Source organism: Rhinoderma darwinii, chromosome 10 (assembly GCF_050947455.1).
Source record: "Rhinoderma darwinii isolate aRhiDar2 chromosome 10, aRhiDar2.hap1, whole genome shotgun sequence".
NCBI lineage: Eukaryota > Metazoa > Chordata > Amphibia > Anura > Rhinodermatidae > Rhinoderma > Rhinoderma darwinii.
The window spans coordinates 48,350,962-48,356,961 of NC_134696.1; positions in this window are offsets into that span (position 1 = coordinate 48,350,962).

Consider the following 6,000-nt stretch of genomic DNA (forward strand, 5'->3'; position numbering starts at 1 on the left):
AGATAGATAGATAGATAGATAGATAGATAGATAGATAGATAGATAGATAGATAGATAGATAGATAGATAGATAGATAGATAGATAGATAGATAGTAAGTGTTAGAATAATCATAATTGATCACTCTAAGTTCTTTTAAAATAAGAGAAGTTGTCCAGGACCATCAAACTTGCCACCGGCCTGGAGAAAACTGCACGCCACACAAGTTTGTGTACAAGAAGTCTGCGAGGATGCAAACTGAGCCTTTATTTATACCTTTACATTTTCAATTAATATAGATCAACAAAACAAATAATGACAACTGTAGCATATGGTAACGCTTTCCTTCTTAGCTACAAATACATCTGGAATATCATGATGTCATCTACATCCTGTCTCTAGGTGATGGGGGATGTTATTTTTACCATTTAAAACATTTACATATCTCTTAAATGGTTAAATGCAGCTATTTTCTCAGTGAATATAATTTTATAGGTGTGGAAATGTTGGAAAGGGAAGAGCCAAAGACATCTGAGTGCCAAATTCTGCAGAAATGGGTCATGGCTGGGAGAAGTCGTCATGAAGCCTGGACCAGATGGAGAAGAAAAGAGGAAAAAAACTACTAGACTCTGAGAAGTTGTCACCTGTGATTCTCTAAATTTATAGAGAATCTGTCACCTCTCCTGAAATGTTTATTATCAGTCTAGGACTGATAGACAAATGAGTGTTACCATTCCCCTTGTCAGGAGGATGTGTCCCTACACAGTGTGATACTGTCAGCGATGGTTGAAGACTGTCAGTATGTAGGGACACAGCCCTGTGACAAGGGGAATCGTAACACCCATTTGTTAATGCTTGCACAAAAAGGTAGTGTTAACAATAGTTACGGCGCGGCAGAGCGGTCGTGTAGAAGGGGGACCCACGTTTGGGTAACAGCCCAGGGCCTATGGTCTACTTAATCCGCTACTGTCTGACTCTGTCCAATCAGCTATGGACGGTATCAGAGCGGCTTGTGCTGTGTGATCTCTCTCGCGAGATCAAACATTCTTGTAGTAGTTGATTCAGTAATGAGTTATTTTTTTCTTTTCCTTTCTCTCCCTCTCTCCCCTACCCATGCAATATTTTCCAGGGTTTTAGTGGTGATTGTTGAATTTTCAGTATTATCTAATTGGTCCCATTTTCACGCCTCCCAATAGACTTGAGTCCATGGAGAGATCCGTGAAAAATGAAGAAAACTGAAGAAATTAGGTAATGTTCTATTTTTCAACGGACCCTTCACGGTCCATTGAAATACCTGCGTCAGTGTGACTGCCGTTGTTTTAATGTTCGTCTGAATAAGCCCTCAGGGAGTGGTGGGCCTTTCCAAATTTACTGTCACCACATTTCTCACAAATTTCATTCACATGTGGGTGTGAAACATTGCAAGAACATACCCAGGTATTTTGTCTTGTTTTTCTCAGTGAAAGAGTGTAGGGAGTATGCGGAACTGCAGGGCACTGAATGGCAGCTGTCGGTGAATGAGAGCAAGCACCCCAACACTAATTAACCTAGTGGTTTGTCATTTCTACATTTAGAACAAAAGGGGGCATTTATAGGATTGCATTGACTATCGATGGTGCACTCCCGCCCACTGTAGGTAACACTTTTAAAGATCTGGATACAACCGAGATCCTTCCCTTATAGTCTTTTCCATATTGATACCTGAAATGGGGGTAGGTGGGGATATAACCTGCACCTGTCCTGTGGGAGGTGGAGGTTCAGGTATACAGTGAAGGAAATAAGTATTTGATCCCTTGCTGATTTTGTAAGTTTGGCCACTGTCAAAGATATGAACAGTCTAGAATTTTTAGGCTAGGTTAATTTTACCAGTGAGAGATAGATTATATTAAAAAAAACAACAGAAAATGACTTAGTCAAAATTATATAATTTTATTTGCATTGTGCACAGAGAAATAAGTATTTGATCCCCTACCAACCATTAAGAGTTCAGCCTCCTCCAGACCAGTTACACGCTCCAAATCAACTTGGTGCCTGCATTAAAGACAGCTGTCTTAAATGGTCACCTGTATAAAAGACTCCTGTCCACAGACTCAATTAATCAGTCTGACTCTAACCTCTACAACATGGGCAAGACCAAAGAGCTTTCTAAGGATGTCAGGGACAAGATCATAGACCTGCACAAGGCTGCAATGGGCTACAAAACCATAAGTAAGACGCTGGGTGAGAAGGAGACAACTGCTGGTGCAATAGTAAGAAAATGGAAGACATACAAAATGACTGTCAATCGACATTGATCTGGGGCTCCATGCAAAATCTCACTTCGTGGGGTATCCTTGATCCTGAGGAAGGTGAGAGCTCAGCCGAAAACTACACGGGGGAACTTGTTAATGATCTCAAGGCAGCTGGGACCACAGTCACCAAGAAAGCCATTGGTAACACATTACACTGTAATGGATTACAATCCTGCAGTGCCCGCAAGGTCCCCCTGCTCAAGAAGGCACATGTACAGGCCCATCTGAAGTTTGCAAATGAACATCTGGATGATTCTGAGAGTGATTGGGAGAAGGTGCTGTGGTCAGATGAGACTAAAATTGAGCTCTTTGGCATTAACTCAACTCGCCGTGTTTGGAGGAAGAGAAATGCTGCCTATGACCCAAAGAACACCGTCCCCACTGTCAAGCATGGAGGTGGAAACATTATGTTTTGGGGGTGTTTCTCTGCTAAGGGCACAGGACTACTTCACCGCATCAATGGGAGAATGGATGGAGCCATGTACCGTCAAATCCTGAGTGACAACCTCCTTCCCTCCACCAGGACATTAAAAATGGCTCGTGGCTGGGTCTTCCAGCACGACAATGACCCGAAAAATACAGCCAAGGCAACAAAGGAGTGGCTCAAAAAGAAGCACATTAAGGTCATGGAGTGGCCTAGCCAGTCTCTAGACCTTAATCCCATCTAAAACTTATGGAGGAAGCTGAAGGTCCGAGTTGCCAAGCGACAGCCTCGAAATTTTAATGATTTACAGAAGATCTGCAAAGAGGAGTGGGCCAAAATTCCATCTAACATGTGTGCAAACCTCATCTTCAACTACAAAAACTGTCTGACTGCTGTGCTTGCCAACAAGGGTTTTGCCACCAAGTTTTAAGTCTTGTTTGCCAAAGGGATCAAATACTTATTTCTCAATGCAAATAAATATATATAATTTTGACTATGTGATTTTTATTTTTTTTAATATAATCTATCTCTCACTGGTAAAATTAACCTAGCCTAAAAATTCTAGACTGTTCATGTCTTTTACAGTGGGCAAACTTACAAAATCAGCAAGGGATCAAATACTTATTTCCTTCACTGTATGAGGTATCATTTGGGCAGAGTTTTATTATTTATTTATTTCAGTTACTTATATAGCGCCAACATATTACGCAGCGCTGTACAGAGGTCCACTTTTTTACTGTCCCCATTGGGGCTCACAATCTAAATTCCCTATGGGTATGTTTTTGGGGTGTGGGAGGAAACCGGAGTACCCGGAGGAAACCCATGCAAACATGGGGAGAACATACAAACTCCATGCAGATGTTGTCCTTGGTTGGATTTGAACCCAGGACCCCAGTGCTGCAAGGCAATAGTGCTAACCACTGAGCCACCGTGCTGACTGTCACAGTGACAGATATGTCTCTAGCTGCAGTGTTCTTATTATTATTTCTGACCTTGTGTGTTTATATCTGGTTCTGCTACGAAATTTTCCCTTTACGCTTCATCACTTTCTCTGACACTTCTTCATATCCCTTTTTATAGAGCCAATCACTCTCACTTACAGCAAATTCCACATCTTTCCCTTCCTCAAAACCTTCCCTTATTCCTTCTACTGCCCATCCTCCCTTTCTGTGGTCTCACTAGATCCATAGCCCCGGTTCTCCTCGCCTGGCCCTCAGAACCTAATTTGCTATTTAGTGAGCCCATTTTCCAGACCTCCAACTCTAGGGTAGCGAGCCCTGATTCTTGAGGTCTAATCCTGGAAATTTAACCTAAATTTACGTTATCTAAGTTCCCCTTATCCTGGCCTTTTTCCTGGAACTTTTTTACTTTTAGGATGGGTTTCTGACTTTCTGGGATCAATATTTAAAACACAGATAGAATAACACGACAAGTAAGTACAACACTGCAGCTACTATGGCTATATCAACAGGACTGAGTACCAGTAATGGCTATATACTGATGTAGCCATCCTTATTCCGACTCTTTCAATTACCTTTTTTGTGTGATATAATGCTGCAGCAATTAATCAGCACAAACTCGGCTACACCTGTATCCTCTTAATCTCTATATGTGACCAACTTTTACCTAACAAACACTTGACAATTAAATGTTATATACACTTGCCCAAATGTAGTAGGACCTTGTCCTCGGTTTACCAAAATATTTAAGTCTACAAATGCCAAAACCCACTTAAAAAAACACTACTTTCTAATAATGTTACAGAACATACACATACAGGACAAGACAAATTTTGATCACTGGCTGCAAGCCCCTCATATGGGTGCTTCATAGAACCTCAGAGATTACTTAATCATTCGTGCTGCAGGCTTTATACAATGCCACTTCTAGCAGCCTGAGTAGATAGTCAGTCAATTCTTCAGTTTCAGTGTCTGGGGCACCCAATATCCTGGCCTGACAAGCCAGCTGCAGTCCTTCGGTTAGTCTTTTACACCATAATGAAGAGGACTATTCCACTGATTGGCTCATATCATGTATTCACAGAATCATGCACCTATGCCTCATGGATTTTCCTATTCTCACTCCTGGCCATCTGAGCCTCATATGGGCCACATATTGGAACTGCAGAAGAGCTGTCCAGAACCAATGAGCAGGGGTGGATACCTGTCACTTCTCACAAAGTTCTACAAGTGTAGTCCCCCTCATGGTTCAATCACACATTTAGCCCACATAAAGCACAAGCAGTTAATTTAATATTCTCACTTCTGGCCATCTGAGCTTCATATGGGTCACAGATCGGAACCGCAGAAGAGCTGTCCAGAAATGATGGACAGGAGTGGATACCTTTCACCACTTCCCAAAGTTCGACACGTGTAGTCCCCTCATGGTTCAATCACACATTCAATCACACGCTTATTCTCCATAAAGCACATACAACAAAGACAAGATCCTAGACAAATTCACTGAGATTCCCTGCTGCCCATCAGACCCGAAAGGGACTTACCCCACAGAGGGAGGGAGAGAGTTAAAAATAGTAAGACAATGGCTTACTCACTGCGGTTTTTGTGTCTCTCCCATCCTCTAGAAGGTGCTTCCATAATTGTTTCGGTTAAGGCAGGGGTGATGGGGGAATCTCGCTGGGGCCTCCAAATTGTTAGCATAATCATAATTGACCACTCTGAGTTCTTTTAAAATAACAGAAGTTGTCCAGGACCATCAAATTTGCCACCAGCCAGGAGAAAACTGCACGCCACACAAATTGCTGTAAAAGAAGTCTGCGAGGCTGCAAACTGAGCCTTTAATTATAACTTTACACTTTCAATTAATACACATCAACGAATCAGATCATGACAACTGTAGAATACATACGTCACTTCTAGATATGGTAACGCTTTCCCTCTTAGCTACAAATACATCTGGAATATCTCATGATGTTATCTGCATATGGTAATACTTTCCTTCTTAGCTACAAATACATCTGGAATATCTCATGATGTTATCTATATCCTGTCTCTATGTGATGGAGGGTGTTATTCTTACCATTTAAAACATTTAAATATCTCTTAAATGGTTAAATGCAGCTGTTTTCTTAGTAAATATTCATTTTATATGTATTACTCTCACAATAGATAGATAGACAGATAGATAGATAGATAGATGCTGGATAGATAGATATAGGCGCTACTTGTTATTGTTGTGTAAATCATATTGTTATGGCCGTGGTCGCTGACCGCCCGCATCTTCCACAGACACAGCCACAGACCTTATGAAGATTTGCTCGCGTTTCCTCCCTCCTAGGCGCCGGCAC